Source organism: Urocitellus parryii, chromosome 15 (assembly GCF_045843805.1).
Source record: "Urocitellus parryii isolate mUroPar1 chromosome 15, mUroPar1.hap1, whole genome shotgun sequence".
NCBI classification, from domain to species: Eukaryota; Metazoa; Chordata; class Mammalia; order Rodentia; family Sciuridae; genus Urocitellus; species Urocitellus parryii.
In genome coordinates this window covers 10,395,485-10,415,430 of record NC_135545.1, presented here as the reverse complement: position 1 = coordinate 10,415,430, position 19,946 = coordinate 10,395,485, and the positions used below count along the sequence as shown (strand labels likewise).

Sequence of the window (19,946 nt, the reverse complement as noted above, 5' to 3'; positions counted from 1 at the left end):
AGGGGGCCGAAGGCTGAAGACCTGGGGCCCACCAGAATTCACAGTGTGAGGCCTCACCTTCAGCTCGTGAAGGTGAATGAGAGCCAGGAACGGGCCCTCGGCAGACACCCATCTGTTCGTGCCTCAGCCTTGAACTTTCTGGGCTCCAGAAACACAGTTCCACACGGAAAGTTCATTTCTGTCACTTCCTGGCCTCCTGGTCCGTGAGAGCTCTGCAGGCCTTCTTTTATTTAGTTAGTTATCAGCACGGGGGATCGACCCAGGGTGCTTAGGCACTGAGCCACATCCCCAGCCCTTTCTTACTTTTATTTTTATTTTGATACAGGGTCTTGCTAAGCTGCTGAGGCTGGCCTTGAACTTGGGATCCTCCTGCCTCAGCCTCACAAGCCACTGGGATTACAGGTGGGCACCACCGCGCCCAGCTCCTAGGCCTTCTTTTATAAACACATTCATTTCATTCAAGTGGACTCTGCTCCCTGACGTAGTCACCTCAAAGGACCCCACCTTCTAATGCCACCACAATGGAGGCTAGGATTTCAATAGATGATCTGGGTGTGGGGAGAGGCACAAACATCCAGTCCATAGTACCACTTTATTTAGATTTTGAACACACCTGACATGACCTTGCCTCAGGATTGCTGTTCTCTAGATGATGTTCTCTAACCTCCTTCTCTCATTCAAGTCTTTGCTCAGATGTTTCTGTCTTTTAGTTGACCACCTTAGTCCATTTTGGCTGCATTAACAGAATACATCCATTGGGTTGTACACCCCTGAGATCCTTGTGACTTTTGTTATGCAGCCATAGCTAACTGATACATGTCCTCTGCTGACTATGTAATCAGACCTGCACATCCTTCTAGGCCCCTCTTTCTCAAGCACCACTATCCTCAGGACTTTAGTTTTCCATCCTCCCTTTTGGAAAATTTTAGTCACTGATATAAAACCATAACATCTTAAAATAGTACTACATCCTGTGTGCAGGAATGTTCAGAAATGGGGTCTCATCCACATTTCGTGACAGGCTACATTGACACAGTTATTTTGAAGGGCAATTTTATGCCATGTATCTAAAATTAGAATATGAGCTAGTTCACTGTATGGAATGCAGCCTAAAAAATAATCTGCAATATGCAAAATAGATTTATGTGCATGACCCTTCATGATCTATCCCCTGTTCCTTCCTCAAGGCTTATCTTTGGCTGAAAACTCTCTGAACTGCACACACAAGCAGATTAAACCATGGTGATGTGGGTGGTTTGTTAGAGTTAAAGCTTTGTCCCAGGGTTTCATAAACTGACTTCCAGACCACTCACGTATAATCGAATCAAGCCTTTATTGAAGCACACCGGTGGCGGCTGACCAGAACATAAAGCTGTTCCCCTGATCAGCCCCGAACAATTGCAAGGGCACTCCTGATAAGCCTGAAAACCGCAAAAGGGATGTTCGGGGGTCCAGCCAAGGCAAGCCAGCCAGGTGACAGAAGTGGGAGAGTGCAGTCAAGTGGAGGGAGGCCTAACCAGTCACAGTGAGCCCCGTCACCCCAGTTACAGAATCAGAGCCCCGTGACCCCAGTTACAGAAACAGTACTCCATTAGGAAGTTCTGTGTTCTTAAAGGTTTCTACGGCAAAAGGAAGAGAACATCTTGCCCCAGTCATGACCCTTCTCCTTGGCACAGTTGTTTTACAGGGTGGAGTCATAAAACAAAATGGAGTCACATTTGCTTCTACTGTCACAGTTTTCCAAAAACACCTGTTCTCCCTCCCGTGACGAACTCCTGCTCGTCATTCAGGAACAAACGTCCATCTTCTGCAGGAAGCTCCTCGACCCCCTGGGAGCAGGTTAGGTGCTTCTTCCGGGTCCCCAAACGCTCACAAAGCAACACCATGTGCTGATTAGCCAGCAAGATCCCAGGGCCACAGTGATCCCTGATTCTCGATTCTAACACAGCTGTGTGACTCTGTGCAATTGGCCACATCTCTGATTTTTTATTTTTTAAATTTTTTTAGATGATCGACAGCATCTGCCACAGGGAACTTATTGGCATCCCAATGGGAAGTTTAAAAATAAATTTCAGGGAATACTGACTACTGTTGATCTCTTGGCCAGGGCGTCTAGGGGAGAAGCCATAAGGCACCTACAAGTCCTACAAACACACAAGCCTGAACTCAGGACTCCCGTTTTGAAATGTCTGAGCACTCTTTCTCCTGCTGGGTCATTTCCTTGGAGGGGAGGTAATTTTGTCCTTCCTGGTCAGTTTTCTTCGGTTTTGACTTATCAAGGTTCTCCACTTTTGGCAAGTCTGGCCTATGACTCATCTTGACATAAAGAAAGACAAAGGGCCTGAAGTCCAGCACAGCCCGCCCTGGGCTGACGGCAGGGTCTCGTCAAGTTACCTAGGGCCTCCCTGAGCTGCAGAGGCTGGCCTCGAGCTCGCGATCCTCCTGCCTCAGCCTCCAGAGCTACTGGGATTACAGGTGTGCACCACCATGCCCGGCTCTGAGTCTTCTCTTTTGAGCATTGACTAAGCACCTACTGTGCGCCAGGGGGTTGTTCTGTGTGCTTTACACACAGCAACTCCACTCCTGGAATCTCCAGCCATCCCACGTGGCAGGGGGGTGTCCTCGCACTTCCCAGAAGAGGACATCAGGCCCCGAGCGCCTTGCCACGTGGAGAGCCCTCGGTGTGAACTGCAGAGCTGGATCAGACGCCGGAGCCCCAGCCACCAGGCTGCGCCTCTGCCCCTCAGGCCTCACTGGGCAACGCGGCTGAGTGACAAGGCCCCTGGTGGAGGGCTGTGGGACCTGACAGGCTGACAGCCTCGCGCCCCTGGCCTGCTCTCCAGAGCGTCCCATGGTGCCCTTCCAGCTCCACGGCGGTCCCCAGGGGCACCGACATCACCCACCCCACACTTGAGGAACGTGTGCGGGTCACAGAGGTCACGTGACCAGGCTCCGGTCACAGAGCTAACAGGGGTGAAACAAGAAACTCGCTTGGCTGGTCCCACTCGAAGGCACCCTGCCCCGCAGCCTCCCCTTCGACGTGACCTCTTAGTGGACGTCCGTGTGTCCGTTGGCTCAGGGACCAGCCAGGCCTCGAGGGCTGCTCAGATCCCTGAGATGCCCTCCCCGCATCCTGGGCCTCCGTGACCCTCACCTATGAGGAGGGTCCCCAAACCTGGGCTGCTGAGGAGCATCCAAGGGCTGAGCCATGGGTCCCCACTGTCCCCCGAAATGCTCCCCCCTTCTAGTCTGCAGAAAACGGCTCGTAAGACGAAAGGAGAGAGAAAATCTGATGTATGTACACGGCGGGGTTTTATTCAGCCTAAAGAAAAAATGAAATTATGTCATTTGCAGGAAAAGGGGTGGAACTAGGGACCATTATTATGTCAAGCAAAATAAGCCAAACTCAGAAGGTCAAAGGTCATATGTTTTCTCTGACGCGTGGAAGACAGAGAGGAAAAAAGGAAGGAAAGGTGTTGGGGGGCTCGAGAAAATCCAGGGGAGACTGGGAGAGGAAGGGCCAGTGGGCGGGAGGCAGGGAGGGAGGGGGAAGTGCCGGGGAGGGACACTGGGCACATTGTCACCTGTGTGCAGGGACAAACACGGAACAGCAAAGCCCCGTCATCAGGTACGACTATAAAATGCACCAATAAAAAATGTAGGAAAAAAGAGAGAGAGAGAGCTCACAGGAACCCCGGGGCCACCCAGAGGCCTCATTTGGTGTGTCCTGCGGGTGACGGCCTGGCCTCTGTCAGGGGCCACCATGTCCTAGTGGCCTTGGCAGCCGGCCTGGGGAGAGGCTGGCACAGTCCTCTCAGGTGACGACTGTTCAGTGTCTCTCTGCGCCTTTGACCAGGGCTCCAGCCCAGGCTGGGTGTCCTCTGCCCCTCCTGGGTCATCCGGTGGGAGGCAGGTGTGGGGACACAGGAAGGGCCTGCGGGAGGCTCCCATCCTGGGCCCCTGCATGGAGAAGGGGAACCAGGCCTGAGAGAGCAAGCCCTGACCCAGGACGGCCCAAAGGCCTGGCTGGATCCAGGTCTCTGGCTGGGGCCTCAGTCACGTGGTCCAGCCAGAAACAGAAAGTGAATTTTTTTTTTTTTTTTTTTTTTTTGAGGCAGGCTCTTCCTTGGTTGCTACTGTTGTGGGGACAGACGAGGCAGGGCACCGGAGACAGCAGGACACAGTTTTATTTGGCTGCAGCCAGGCTCAGAGGGCGCAGCTGTTGCTATCAACTGATCCCCTGAACCCCGAGTTCAGGGAGTTTCAGAGTTTTATACCCAGCATGTCAGGGGAGGGGCTCAGAAGTTCACAGTCTGCAGAGGTTCACATAAAGCAGCTTTTCCTCTCACTGTTCTGGGCAAGTTAACTCTTCAAGGACAGCACCTGACTGAGAAGGGGGGAGCTTCTCCTCCCCTCTCCTTCCTCCCCTGCCAGCTGTTACCATGGAGCCCAGTTGTAACTTATCTTAAAAATGTAGACATCTCTGTGAAGCCCAGCCCAAGGCCAGAGGCCTTGTTTGCACATTTCTACAAAGTACTATACTTGATGCATTTGTGAAAACTAGTGAGGGGGTGTCCAGCATCTGGAGGGCTGGTATCTTCCCTGCCAGTGGCCAAGTAAACAGTTTATCTACATTGGACTCTTTTGCAGAGACTCTTTTGCTGACAGTTAAAAGCAGCCGTGGTGGGGATTTCTGGAGCAGACCAGTTAGGACTTTTCTGTGGAGAAAGGGGGTGCCACTTCAATTCCCCCCTCTAATGATGCTCCCAATAATTTAATCCTTTAAATTTAAGAGCATCACTACCATTATCTTGGCTTCAAGCCTTACACAATGTCAAAACCTTAGTTGTTGCCATCCTTTCAACAGCAGCTTCTACAGTGGACCGGATAATTTTATGCACAGTGGAGCCAAACATGGGAGCAATGAACAGGTTAACAGCAGAATTCCCACTACACCAGATTAGCTTTTAAATCTACAAGAGTTGAAAACCATCTCCCAAAAGCATGGTTGGGACCCAAACTTTAATGCCCCTCTAGGTTGAGCACATGTGCTGGTTCTCTTGAGTTGTTGGCTGTATTGTTAACCACTTGTCTATTGTCATCCATTTGAGCTGTTGAACTCTCCACGTATTTCTCTTTCCTCAGCCAGTAGGTCATCTAATGCCAAGCGGTTCTGATAGTTAGCCACTCGCATCTGGTCTGTTGTGTGGCCAGGAGGTCAAAGGCTGTGGCAGTCTGATTAATAATAATTTCTAGAACAGCTTGTAAGTGAATAATTCTGTTTAACATGTAAATAGGAGTTCTATTGTGATAGTAAAAGCAAATGGGACTCCATTTTGTTTTGTGACTCCACCCTGTAAAACAACCGTGCCAAGGAGAAGGGTCATGACTGGGGCAAGATGTTCTCTTCCTTTTGCCATAGAAACCTTTAAGAACACGGAACTTCCTAATGGAGTACTGTTTCTGTAACTGGGGTCACGGGGCTCTGTTTCTGTAACTGGGGTGACTGGGCTCACTGTGACTGGTTAGGCCTCCCTCCACTTGACTGCACTCTCCCACTTCTGTCACCTGGCTGGCTTGCCTTGGCTGGACCCCCCCGAACATCCCTTTTGCGGTTTTCAGGCTTATCAGGAGCGCCCTTGCAATTGTTCGGGGCTGATCAGGGGAACAGCTTTATGTTCTGGTCAGCCGCCACCGGTATGCTTCAATAAAGGCTTGATTGGATTATACGTGAGTGGTCTGGAAGTCAGTTTATGAAACCCTGGGATGAAGCTTTAACTATAACACTTTAGCCCCAACTGCCATTTTGTGCCTAGGTAGCGGGAGCATAAGTGGCAATAATCCTCTGGGGTGGCCAGTTACCTTCACCCCAAGGTTGTTGACCTCCTAAATCAAGTTTCTTTCCAATGGACCTCTTTTTCCTTTCCAAACAGTCATCCATCTATAGCATTCCTCTGGTGGGACAGGTCCTAAATACGTGTTTTACCACATCTTAGTTATAGTGGATTGTCCTGACACATGGTTCACATGATCTCCATGGTTGGAATAGGAGTAGGGCAGAATCCCTTAAGGTTATCAAAGGAAACCAAACTAAATAATAGACTAACGTTTTGGTTAGCATAGGTTAAACAGCATGAATTAACAGAGCCAAACTAATAACACCAAACGAATCCTAGAAAACTTATATAAGCAAGATAAAAAAGTATAAGTGAAATTTTGTTACCCAGAGTCCAGTCAGTAGGAGTTACTGTTATCAAACCAGTAGCAAAAACCAGAGAACTGTGCACATATCCAGAAGCAAGGGGTGTAATGCATTATGGTATAGGAACTCTCTTAGAGGTTGAAAAAGTCCATTAGTCCTGGTGGGAAGTTTATCTTTCATGGGGCATTGATCAGCCAGTCCCTCCTGTGTGGCTGAAACAGGGCCGTAGTCTCCTCGAGCTTCGGCCGTGCGTAGACCAGTCAGCTTCCGGAGTGACTGGAGCAGGGCTGTTGTCCTTCTGATCCTCAAGCTTCTCCGGTGCTCCTTTCTCTTGGGGATGGTCAGCTTCAATGGTGTAGCAGCATCTGGAGAGCACTCCCAGTCCACAGCTGCAGGCGTGAGTCTGGTGTAGTGAATCCAGGGACCTGTCTCTGCCAATTTGACTGCAGCTGGGGTGGATAAAACGACAGGGAAAGGGCCCTTCCAAACAAGTTCAGGGGGTGAATATTCCATCCTTTGACCCAGACTCAACCTCCAGGCTTGAAGGAGTGTGCACTGGGTCAAACTTACTGGCTCTCTTTCTCTAACCCATTGGTCGAGAACCTGAAAAGTTTTCCCTAAGGCCTGAAGCTGTGGCCTCAGTATTAATTCTCCTGTTTCTCTTAAGTCTCCCTGTAGTCCCCTGATAAGTGGGAGCCTCCCGTGTATTATCTCATAGGGAGAGAATCCAGTCCTCCTAGTGGGAGTGGATCTAGTCCTCCGCAGTGTCGTAGTTCATCCTAATGCAGGTGAGTCTCCTGACGCAGTTTACTCACTTGGGCCTTAAAGTCCTGTTCATCCTTTTAACTCTACCAGAACTCTGCAGCCTGTAGGCAGTAGGTCACTTCCATGAGATGTTTACACTCTTGGTCAGTCATCACATCACCTCTGCCCAAAAGCTGGCCCATTGTCTGAGCCAATAATTATTGGGACACCAAATCTGGGAATAATTTCCCAGAGAAGCATCCTAGCATCTCCCTGGCCTTTTCAGTGCGGCTGGGAAAGGCTTCCACCCAGTCAGAGTGGGAGCACAAAAAACCAAAAGTTACTTATAGCCCCGTGAGCGTGGCAGTTCAGTGAAGTTCACTTCCAAGTCTTCAAAAGGTGCTCCTCCTATCCTTTGGATTCCTGGTGGGAGCTCTGGGCCCTGACAAGGATTGTTGTGAGCACAAACCTCACATTGTTTGCAGATCATCCAGGTGTTGCTTGTGAGCTGGGGGACATAGAAATGTCAGCTCAGAACTGTCTCAAGTGCTGTGTGTCCAGCGTGTTCTCCTGCAGGACTGTCTGATGAAGGCTGGGGCTGCAATCCCCCAGATGCCTATGCGGCCATCAGAAATCTCCACCATCCACCTGGGAGAAAATTTTCTTTTTCAGTCTTAAACCAATTACTTTTATGTTGGGACTGGATTTCCTTCCCGTTTCTTGCAGACAGCTAACCTGCCCTCTCTGTCAGCTCTGTGGTTGTCCTGAGAAACCACAGTGTTTCCCTTTCGATGACCTCGGCAATATATAATCACAGCCTTCCTGGGAGCCCACAGTGAATCCAAAAGTTTAAGAATTTCTCGATTCTTACCATACATTATGTTTTTTTTTTCTCCTGAGTCAATTAGCCCTTTTTCCTTACATAAGGCCTCATGAGCGTGAAGGGTAGCGAATACATACTGTGAGTCTGTGAATATCCACCCAGACTCCTGCTGTCAACTGAGGTGCTCGAGTCAAAGCAATAAGTTTTACTTTTGTGCTGAAGTTCCCTGAGGCAGAGGTTCTGCCTCGACAGTGGAGTCCAGGGTGACCACTGCATACCCAGCAAAACATACCCCATCTTTTATGAAACTGCTTCCATCTGTGAAGAACTCTGCATCAGCGTCCCCGAGGGCTGCTCTGCCAGGGCTGCTCTGCTGGAGAACACTCCACCCATGACCTCAACACAGTGGTGATCGGGTTGTCCAGGTCCAATGGGCAGCAAAGTTGCTGGGTTTAGAGTTCTGACGACCTCAACCCAGATACATGGGTTTTCACATAATGTGCCCTGGTATTGACCATTCTCTCATTAGTCAACCTATAGTGTCCTTTATATTCTAATGATGTCAAAATTAAATGAGGAACTCTGACAACCAGTTCTTGTCCATGGCCAGTTTATCAGCTTCCAACACCAGAAGAGCTGTGGCTGCAAGGGCCCATAAACAAGGTGGCCAGCCCTGGGCTACAGAGTCCAGCTGTTTAGACAAGTAGGCCACTGGACCTGGACGGTGCCATGTTCCCAGCATCTGAGTCAAAACTCCCACAGCCACTCCAGACAGATCATGGACATACAGAAAGAAAGGCTTCGTGAGGTCAGGGAGCCCTAGTCCAGGTGCACTGGTGAGTGCTTGTTTAATGTCCTCAAAGGCCTTTTGCTGTGCTGCCCCCACATCAGAGGATCTCGTTCTCCCCCCTTTGTGCTTCATAGAGGGGTTTTCCATAACTGAAAGTTGGGATCCATATATGGCTGAACCCAGCAGCCCCCAGGAATTCTCTGGTCTGATGGCAGGTTGGAGGGACTGGAACTGATCAGATCTCCTGTTTCTGTTGAGGCCCAGTGGTTGTTCTGTTCTGTTGCTGAGTCAGATGGTAACCAAGGTATTTGGCTTTTTTTTGATAGATGTGGACTTTAATTCAGAGTCCAGTGCTGTCCCAAGGATGGTGTACTCCAGCCCCTGGGAGGAACTGTCATTTAGGGAAGGGAGGCGCACACAGAGCCTCTGGTGCTTTAAGATGCAGGAATTTTTTGTTATCTCCCTGTGCAGGATCTTGGCTGTTGGGATTCTCCAACTCTCAAATCTCATGTAAATCTTAGCAGAGGCTGATGACCTGGGACATCACTTGTGTAAAAGGCACCGATGTCAGTCTCACCATGGGCCATTTGCCAAGGTTGGAGGGCAGCGGTGCGGGTCCGTGCAGGTCCCAGTGTGGCAGCCACATGTGCCCACCTAGGTGTTGCTCTTTGTGGCTTTTCTCCTCTCGTCAGGTGGGAGCTGCTCTAACTGTATATAGGAGCTACCCGCTTGTGTTTTGTTCAGTGTGCCTGGGTGCATGGGGCTCTGTGTTCCTTCCTGCTGGTGGCTCACAGCATGTGGCTTGGAGCAGGTGACATGACCTTTTGGAGTGAGCACCCTATGGCCCACTCCTGGCTGTTAACATGAACATATTCTGGGTTCATTTGGGGCTTGCAGCAGCTGGGACCTCCTGAGGCGCTGGCTCCCGTGCATCAGATGCAGTTCTGTGTCTCTGGGACCCTGCCGTATTCGTCAGTCATCAACTTCTGACAAACTTGCACTGCGGCTGCAACACTTATATGGTGCCCCTCTCCCCCCGGGGAAATCTGGGCGGTGGCCTGGACATTCAGCTCTGAGTCAGTTGGGCACATTTCTTTCGATTATTGCTGCCAGTTTCATAGGGCAGAGGGGCCTTAGGCAGGTGTGGGGCCCATTCCAGGGCTATGGAGGGTGTGAGAGGGAGATGCTGGAGCAGCGGGAGGCTTATCTGGGCTCTGTCTGTCTGCAGATGCCTTTGGCTTAGGCCAGGCTCAGGGCTGGCTCCGATCCCTTCTAACTCTTGGGCACAGACAGTGTGTTTTATTATTTTTTCCCCTTTTCTTTTAGACTTCCTATGAGGGCTTCTTGACATCTCTTTACCTTTAGCCCTTCTTCTTGGTTGGGCCCATCCCTGGTCTGTATAATGGGCTGCCCCAGATCAGTCCTGGCCCAGGGCTTCTCCGTGGAGGAGGGAGCATGATCTCTCCAGCTTATGAGCTCTGGGTGGAGAAAGGCTGCACCAAAACGGCCTCGTCCCCCTCAGGCGTTCCCCTCTGGTCAACATGGGCAGGTGCTTAGTCCCTTGAGGGGCATCTGGAGAGTTCTCATCTGGTCTGTGGCTCTGGGGACAAATCTCCCGCCTTCATCTTGGGAGGTGAAGAGTCTTTGGTCCTAGGAAGCCTCTGGCTCTGAGGCCATCACAGAGGAAGGAATGGCCAGTACTGGGGCCATCATTTGTTGCCTCTGAGGACGAGGGGGCTAGGGGAGAGTCTGCTGTCCCAGTGTCTTGGCAGAGTTGGTCCTGGGTCCTCTTCTGGCTCCTGGGGAAACTGTTCCCTTCCTGTCTTTCCTAGTCAGGTTTTCTGTTTAGCTGCTTTCCGCTGGGTCTTAGAGAGCACCATGCTCCTGGCTAACATCAGCTTGGACTGTCCATCTAGACAGGCTCTCAACCAAGGGGGCTGTTTCTGTACTATCTCTTGACAGCAATCCATGTAAGAGAAGAGGGGTTTCAATAACAATCAAAGGACCTCAGCAATGACTCTCTCATCTAAAGATCCTTCTGGTGGCCAGCCCACGTCTTGGGTGAGCCACTCTAATTCACAGAGTATGCCACCTTTGTGGAGTGAGTCTCACCCACAGTTACCAGGAAAACCTTCCTAAAGGTCTCTAACACACGTTTCAGAAGGCTCAGTTTCCTTAGTGTGCCTCCCGTGGTCCACCCTGCATCGGTGTCGCACACTGAGAACCAAACACACTTAGGACAAGACTCGCTTCGTCCATCTCCAGCCGCTCCCCTCGCGGGGGCTTAGGGCCCTCTTAGCCTTGCGGGTGGGTATCAACCCCGACCTGGAGCTTTCACCTGGACGTTGGTTGGTGAAATTCCGCCATAGACTGTATGAGGGGCCACGAACCACGGATCAGGACTCTGCACTCGCTTCGGCCCTCAGGTTGGGTTGGAGCCCTTCCCTTTATCCATCTCATCCACACTTTCACACACTTTCCCACAGAAATGGCCAGGATAGAATTTCTATTCTGCCCAAATTCCAACAATTCCAAACCAAACAGAAAAGGGAGTCACGGTGGGTGTCCCCTCTGCTCGCTGACCCCAAACAGAGGCCACTCAGGCGACTCCCCGGGTCCCTTTCAGCTCCAACCACTTTGGAGGTTACTCGGGACCCAACAGAGGGTGATCAGGCCTCTCTTCCACCCACTTAGGCCTCGAAGGGGAAGTCAGGTGGGCTGCAAAGCAAATGGACCCGGGTCCTACCTGTTCAGCTGGATGGTGCTCCAAACCCTAATTCTGGTTCCTGCTGCCTGTGGGTCCCATTGTGCTCCAGGGTGGCAGCCCCAGGGAGTGGGTGAGTGGCCTCTCCTTCAGGCCAAGATCTTCCTGTGTGTGCTCAGGGGAACGCTGTCCCTCACCACCCTGGGGAAGCCGGTCCCCAGAGACAAGAGGCAGAACAGCCATCCCTACCCGCTCCGTCCCACCTCGGTCGCCAAAAATGTTGTAGGGACAGACGAGGCAGGGCACCGGAGACTGCAGGACATGATTTTATTTGGCTGCAGCCAGGTTCAGGGGGCACAGCCTTTGCTGTATTCAATCAATCCCCTGAACCCCGAGTTCAGGGAGTTTCAGAGTTTTATACCCAGCGTGTAAGGGGAGGGGCTCAGAAGTTCACAGTCTGCAGAAGTTCACATAAAAGCAGCTTTTTCTCTCACTGTTCTGGGCAAGTTAACCCTTCAAGGACAACACCTGAGAAGGGGAGAGTCTCTTCTCCCCTCTCCTTCCTCCCCTGCCATCTGTTACCATGGAGCCCATTTGTAACTTATCTTAAACATGTAGACATCTCTGTGAAGCCCAGCTCAAGGCCAGAGGCCTTGTTTGCACATTTCTTGATCAGCATTTTTTTTTTAAATATCTATTTATTTATTAGTTCTCGGGGGACACAACATCTTTGTTGGTATGTGGTGCTGAGGATCAAACCCGGGCCGCACGCATGCCAGGCGAGCGCGCTACCGCTGAGCCACATCCCCAGCCTGTTTGCACATTTCTTCAAAGTACTCTAGTGGATACCTTTGTGAAAACTAGTGAGGGGGTGTCCAGCACCTGGAGGGCTGATTTTTTCCCAGCCAGTAGCCAAGTAAAACAGGGCGACAGGAAAATAGGAAGTTTATCTACCCTGAACTCTCTTATAGAGACTGTTTTGCTGACAGTCCTAAAACCAGCCATGGTGGAGGTTTCTGGAGCAGCCCAGGTAGGACTTTTTGTGGAGGAGGGGGCGCCACTACACTACAGCTGGCCTCGAACTCTTGACCCCCTGCCTCCCTCTGCTGATCAGCTGGGGTGACAGGTATGGCACACTGTGCTTGGCTCAGGAAGAGAAAAGCTATTTTAAGAGCCGCAGGGAGAACTGGTCAGAAAGAAAAGGAAGCGTCTTTGCTGAGAAACCAGCTCTGCCCGTACGCCTGCAAATCCTGGACCTGACCTTCAGCCTCGCCAGCATCTGACCACCTCTCAACAGCTCGGCCTGCACCAGCTCCATCTCCCACCTAACCCATCCACTCCCTGCTTCACGCTCTGCTCCTGGCTCCGGTTAACACCTTCGTCAACGTCAGTTTATGTCATTCCTCTGCTCAGAAGCTTCCCATGGTTCCTGTGTCACTCAAGAGAAAAGCCAAAGTTCCGACAGGGGCCCCCAAGGCCTCCCATGATCCATCCTCAATGCTCTCTCACCTCCCCTCCCCTTCCCCTACTCCCTCCACTCCAGCTGGGGCCTCTCCTCTGGTTTGTAAACCCACCGCCCTGCCTCAGGACATTTGCACTTGCTTTTCTTTCTGCCCCAAACACTTTCCTCAGGTTCACCACGTCTTCCTCCCTCCGCTCACTCAGGTTCTTGTTCAGGGGACACCCCTTCAGAGAGCCCAAGCTGAGCAGGGCATTCACTCTCTGTGCACTCAGGTGTGGCCAGCCCACATCTCTGGTGTGTTTCTCTCCAAGCCTCGTCATACTCTGTGCTTCCGGTTGACTGTATGCCCTCCCTAAATACTAGCTTCACAGAGACAGGCCTTTCCATCCTGTTTCCGTTGGCGCTGAAGGCCCAGTGCCTAGGGCGGTGAGCATTCTGTGGTTGACTGTGTGACATCCTGCCCTGAGCAGTTAACTGAATCTGGGCTCCTGAGGGTTTTCATTTCACAGCACGTAAGCAGTAAAAGGCTCAGTGAGGCAAGGTCACTTCCCACGGCTCCTAAGGGAAGGAGGAGGGATTCAGACCCACGGCCGATGCCAAAACCCATGTTCTTAAAACTCTATGCTGTGCTGTCCCTAGACTTGGGGGGTTTGTGTATGAGGCTCAGAGAACGTAATATGGGACCTATTCATGTCCCTTAATCAATCAACTAGTTTCCCAAAGATAAGAGGCCAAGGGTACAGGAGCCAGAGCAAGCCCTGGGACAAGGGGACCCTGCAGCATCCCTCTATTCTTGCCTAAGGACAGCTCCGCCCCCTGGTGGCCACTTGTGGAAGTGGTCCCATTGGTGTCCCAGGAGAATGGCCCTGACCTCAGGCAAGTGCTTAAAGTCCTTAAGGGACAGAGAACTCCTGAAAAACAAAACGGAAAAGGAAGACAAGAGGAGAGTGGTGCGCCAACAACACGAATAAGCCATTCACCAAGAGCCTCCTCCTCAGTCAGCCAGAAGACAGGAAACGATGCGCAGTTCCTGGGGATGGGAATGGAGCTGAGAGAGCTGAGAGGCTGGGGCAGCTCGGGGCAGCAGCGCACGCCGGCCCTGGGCTCCCGCCCCAGCACCAAAAAGAAAAACCACCAGAGAGCAGAGGTGGGTGGTGAAATGTGATTTATATGGAGCTTTGGGACATACGACTCTTCCAAGTACCTGGCACTGGGATTGTGACAGGCTCCCTGAGTGTTTCCAATACAAGAATTTTCCAGGTGACCACACACATCAGGATCATGGGGGAGTTCATTAATAAAGATTCCTAGGTCCCACTCTGAATTCTGATCTCAGACCCACATTTTAACAAACTCCCTGGGTGATTCTTACATGCTCTAGAATTTGAGAACCTTTGGCACAGAACAGGCTGTGGATTGGGGAAACCAGGTACCAAAAAAAAGCAAGAAGAGCTGGACCCAGCTGTGTGCCCTCGAGCCAGTCCCCAAACCTCTCTGATCCTGCTTCACGATGTACACTTCAAAAACCCAGAGTTGACCTCTACAGTGACCACCAGTCACGTGTGACCACTGAGCATCTTAAATGTGGGTGGTCTGCTTGAAAATGTGCTGAGTCAAATAATGCACAGCGGATTTGGAAAATTTGGCATGAAGAAAAAATTGTAAATATCTTGTTAATAATTTTTAACACTGACCACATGTTTGAATGATGTTTCATATGTATCATTTAAATAAATTATGTTATTAAAAGTAATTTCACCTGTTCCGTTTTGCTTTTCAATGTAACTACTAGACAATTTTTAAATGCTTCTGTGGCTTCAGTTTTACTGTCACCGGACACCTATGCTTCAGACTGATGGGCCTGCTTCCCACGGGCTGGTTTGTGACTCAGCTCAGCCTACGTCTACTTATCAGACTGATTTTAAACCATTAGAAACTGATTTTTGAACAATTTTAAACGATTACTATTTAAACAATAGTGATAGGGAATATTTGTTGAGTGCGGCCATCTGTCACCAGGCCCACATATTTATTACGTGCTACAGGTTAAGCATCCCTAATCCAAAATGCTTCAGAGCCCCAATTTTGGGGATGTGAATATGGCACCACAGGGGAAAATTCCACACCTGACAAAGGTGGAAATGAAATCCACCAAATTATGTGTTCATACTATGAATGTCTGATATGTGTGACAATGAATTCTACTGTTATGTATAATGTACCAGTAAAAAGGAAAAAGTAAATTTACACACACAAAAAAAGAGGGAAATGGTTCTTTTGTGATGCAAATGAAGTCTCTCAGGCCACAGCTACCTATGGGCACCTCTGTCTGGGCCAGGAGTCAGATTCTTCATTTCTTCTTCCTGTGGAAAGGTGTATCCTAGGCAGGTGGGGGGTGGAGATTGGAGAGCCACTCTGCCTGCCTCCCCTCTTAACTTGACTAACTTAGAAAGATGCCAATTTCTTTTCACAAAAGGACAACTTATCCGAGCCATTCTGAGTTCTGCAGAGGTCTGGAGTTTCTCTGAATGACCAATTCAAAATCTACCAAGGAAATGCATATGGAGCGGGGTGGAGGGGTGGGGAGCCATGGCGCACGCCTGTAATCCCAGAGCTCAGGAGGCTGAGACAGGAGGATCAAGAGTTCAAAGTCAGCCTCAGCAACTTAACCGGGCCCTAAGCAACTCAGTGAGACCCTGTCTCTAAATAAAATACAAAAAAAAAAAAAAAAAAGAGCTGGGGGTGTGGCTCAGTGGTCAGCCAGCCCTGGACTGGGTGGTGAGCTATGCACATCTGAGTATGTGAGGGGCCTGGACGACCCTGCTGCTCTGACCGGGCTGTGTGATGTTTGTATCCTTCCCTCTCCCTCTGCCTATGATCCCCACAGGATGTCAATCTGCTGACCACAAGACATCACCCTGAAACCCAATCCCTTGCCTTATTTGGGTGAACTTTCTTGAAGGGCTTCCCCTCAATCAACAGGAGGGTCACAGGCGTGGTCTCTCTTTTTTTGCCTGCTTCTCTTGCCCCCTTTGTGGAAGCTGTGGTCGAGAAGCCGTCACTGAACCCCCCAAAAAATGTAGTTACTAAATAACTCTGTGCAGTTATTTAGTAGCCAGCTCAATTCACCTGGAGTGACCCTGGCTGCTTCAGTCCTGTGCTGCGGCCAGTACCCCTGAGTTCAATCCCTGGTACGAAAAAAAAAGAAAAGAAAAGAAAGAAATCTATCTGGAGTAGGATGCTTTACTCTCCTCCACGGTTGCCCTGTGTTTTCTCACTGTTGCAAGGAAGGGTCAGATGCTGTGAGGTTCTTGGGCATCGGATTTGATTTAGGATTGGATTCATTCACCTTCTCAGAGGCTGACAGGACAGACCCACCCAGGGGAAGACACAGGACATCCCGTGATAGCAGCTGCAGACCTGACGGGGAGCTGCCGTGTCTGACGTCACAGAGGGGCGGGCAGGGTAAAAGCTGCTGCAGCTACAGGAATGGCTGGCTCCAGACACAAGTCCAGCTTGCTGGGCTCCCACAGATAAGAGCCTCTCAAGTGCAGGGAGCTGGTCACTGGGAAACACCCAGCCTCCCCCGATGGTGTTTGCCAGAATAAGTGGTAGAAACTTCCAGACCACAGCCTGGATCCCACTTCTGCATAACAAACCTCACGCTGGTTTGTGGAAGTGGCAGAATCCTTGCTTCAAGGGAGGCAGGGAGGATCTTCCTTATCTTGGAAAGCTCAGCAGACGTCAGCAGGCTGGAGGCTGAGCCAGCCCCCCTCAGCGGGAAAACCCCTGCCCTTCTGACATTCCTGGGGACCCCACAGCCGACTCCGCCCTGTAGAGGTGGGGCTGCTCCTCAGAGGGACGGGGTGACCTCCAGTTCATCCGCACCTTCCTTCCTCCTGGGGGGAGACTTAGGACCCCAGTGAATGAAGAATGGCATGTTCCTTCCTGGCCTGAGGCAGAGCCAATGGACAGAAAGAGAGAGAGAGAGAGAGAGAGAGAGAGAGAGAGAGAGAGAGGAGAAAAAGGCACAGGCTGGTCTGGTGGTGCACACCTGTAATCCCAGGGGCTCGGGAGGCTGAGGCTGGAGGATCGTGAGTTCAAAGCCAGCCTCAGCAACTCAGCAGGGCCCTAAGCAACTCAGTGAGACCCTGTCTCTAATAAAATATATAAAAGGGCTGGGGATGTGGCTCAGTGGTTAATCAATCGCCCCTGGGTTCAAAACCAACAATCAGGCCAGGATCTGTGACCCAGGGGCTTGTCACCGCCTCCCCTGACTCCCATCTCCTCTGAATGGAACAACTGAGCAGGGTACAAATTTGACTGCCTGTCATGGATTCAAAACAACAATGGCCTTGATGACCCAGAAACGTGGATTTCTCTGGGCCACAGGCCGTGCTGGTAGGAATCAGGGCTCCCGCACCTCATTCTCTGCCCTTCCTATGGGATTGCGTTTGTCCTCAGGACCGGAGACTCCTCTCTACCATGTCCCTAATCCAGGCTGAAAGAGGGAAAAACAAGAAAAGGAGATTGTCCTTGAAGGGCGTGACCAGAAATGGCACAAGTCTTTTCCACCATTGATGAGAGCCTGGTCACATGACCAGGCTGGTGGCAAGGGACGCTGGGAAATGTAGTCTTTCTCTGGGGCAACCACGTGCCTGGCATAAACGTCCTCAGCTATGAAAGAGGGGCTCAGTGGACTGAGGAGACCCTACTAGCTTCCCTGTCAAGTCAATTGCCCCCAGTAGTTTCTCCCAGTGCAAGGGCAGGTCCCTGCCACGTGGTAGGAGGGAGCTGACCCAACTGCCTTCTTTCTGGAGAGCACAGATCTGAATGCAGGGGAAGGGAGGGGTCTGAATGAAGCAAGTTCCTTTCCTACCAGCCGCCTCGGATCTCACTGGAGGGAGGGAGGACAAAGCCTCAGCCCCCTCCCGGTTGCTCACTTTTGCCATCTTTAGGTCAGATAAGGACTGCCTTGGTGTGGGGGACGGCCCGCCTATTCCTGCAGGATGTTTGCCCAGGAAGTATCGGAGTTAGGGGACAGGCAGAGAGGACGTGGGAACTCAGAGTTAGGAGAATGCTTCTCTCAAATGGGCCCACGTTGCTGGCCCTCACACTCTCTTTTCCAAGAAGCAATCCCCTGCAGCCCGGCCTGGCCTCCGTGGACCGGCCATGTCACATTCCTGAGCAAACTGCCAGAGAAACACAGGCCCAAACAGTGCTAAGAGGAACCAGGTTGCTCTGAAGGAGACTTTTGTGACCAGATCCTGAAACCCTGGGAGATGGGGACAGTCCTCCTGACCCTAACCATGCATGTAGGAATGCATGGCTGAGAAGCCAATTAGATGGCTGGGGTTTAGCCCAGTGGCAGAGTGTCCCCAGCCGTCCAGGGCTGTGTGTGGACTGTGGAGCCCAGTAGCCACATGAGGGGGAGGGCCCGGCACTGCGCTCCCTGGAGCACCCCCTCAGGGACTGACCCCTCCTCCAGCTCTGCCTCGGACCCCTCACAGCACCTGGGATGTTGTGACCTGCCAAGATGTCAACCAGCCTGCTGGCCGGGACATCAGGAAGCAAGACTCCGCTCTTGAAGCCTTATCCCTGCCTTTGATGTCCCCGCAATAAAATAAACCCAGGGCGGGGTGGGGTGGGGGGGTGTCTCACGCCCTCTTTCTAGCCCATTCTCTTTTCCATCTGGAACTTGACCCTCAAGGTCAAAGAGCCGTCCTGCCCAGTTATCTGGACATGACTTTCTGTGTTGTGTGATTTTTCAAAGCCTTCTTTTTAGCTTAATGTGGCAGCCAGCCCGTTTCAACCCCGTTTGTCACATCTGCGCGGGTCGCGGGCGAGAGGGGAGCATTTGCCTGACTCGGGTGACGCTCTGGGTTCAATCCCCAGAACTGCAAAAAAAAGGAATCCAATCAGGACTTGTCAGCATGGGCAAAGGTGACAGAGCTGCCCGGCAGTGGGGACTTGAAAGTCTGACGTCATCCTGATGTCAGTCAAAAGTCAAGCTCTGGACCTGGGTGGGACTTTCTGGAAACTTCTCTGGGATCCCCAGTAAAACTGGAGGGCAGGAGAGGAACGTTGTCCCTGTCCTCTCTGAGAAGACCCACTCCCTCCCTTGAGAGCGTCCCCTTTCCCTTTTCCTATCCCTTCCATGACTCGTGCCTGTTACTCCGAGTGACATATCCGAGATCTTTCCAACTTGATCACAAGAATTGGGGTTTGAAGGGGGTCTGCGCTGCCTGGTTTCCCGCAGGTCCCAGCTCCGTCACATCAGCACCGTCTCATCCTCAGGCCTCGGAGGACCAGATTGAAGGCAGATGTTTCCAAAACCCCTGGAGGGGGCAGGGTGGGGCTTTGACTGGGAACAACAGGGGCATTTGGGCCATGGAAAGTGACCGGGGGGGATAGGACTTCCCACAATCCAGTCCCTGGCAGGACAAGAGGGAGGGTGTGGCCATCAGCCCGGTGTGCCTGCAAGCTGCTTTGTGACAACTTGGCTTTGTTGACAGACCCCATGCGCTGCTAGGGTGCCCTGACCCACCACAGAGCCAGTCCATGGGCTGCATGCGGGTCACCTGCCTGGGAGCCTCCCAGGTAAGACATCTGGTGTCTGGGAAGGGCCACTTGTCATCTAGTCAATTGCCAGGGACAGTGTGGGTTTCCATCCTGCTCTGCCATGGCCCACAAGCACCTGAGATGGGTGTGACCTGCCAAGATGCCAATCAGCCTGCCGACTGCAAGACATCAGGAAGGGAGACTTTGCCCCTGAAACCTTACCCCTGCCTTTGATGTGTCCCTTAAATAAACAACGGGCGCCATCTTGACTCTCTCTGGTTCCAGCTCCCATGTGGGCGACATCTACCAGGGGCTTCTGAGTATTTGTGTTTTGTTATTCACTAATTATCTGAGATTTTAAGTTTTGGGGTGGCTTACACCCTCCTGGGCGGGAAGAAGAACCCCTAGTGAGATGCTGGCTGTCGACCCCCCGACACTCTGGTACTGCCTCTTAAGAGCTTGGACAATTTGCTGAAGCTTCATGTATCTCTATTTTCCTGTGTGAAAAATGGAAACAATCTTTTCTACCACTTCGAGATGTTGGAAGGTTTTTCAAACCTGGGCCTTTATGCGGAGACCCCAGGCTCCAATCCCAACAGCTGAGTCTGCCCAGCCGTTCAGCAGCTGTGTGGCCTGGATCAGTCACTCAACCTCTCTGGG

At 51.5% G+C, this 19,946-nt stretch overlaps 1 pseudogene; it reads right to left on the bottom strand.

The window, feature by feature from the left end:
* Positions 1 to 2,166: 2,166 nt before the first annotated feature.
* LOC113193272 (thymosin beta-15A pseudogene) lies at positions 2,167 to 2,316 on the bottom strand (annotated as a pseudogene).
* Between the last annotated feature and the right edge of the window lie 17,630 nt (positions 2,317 to 19,946).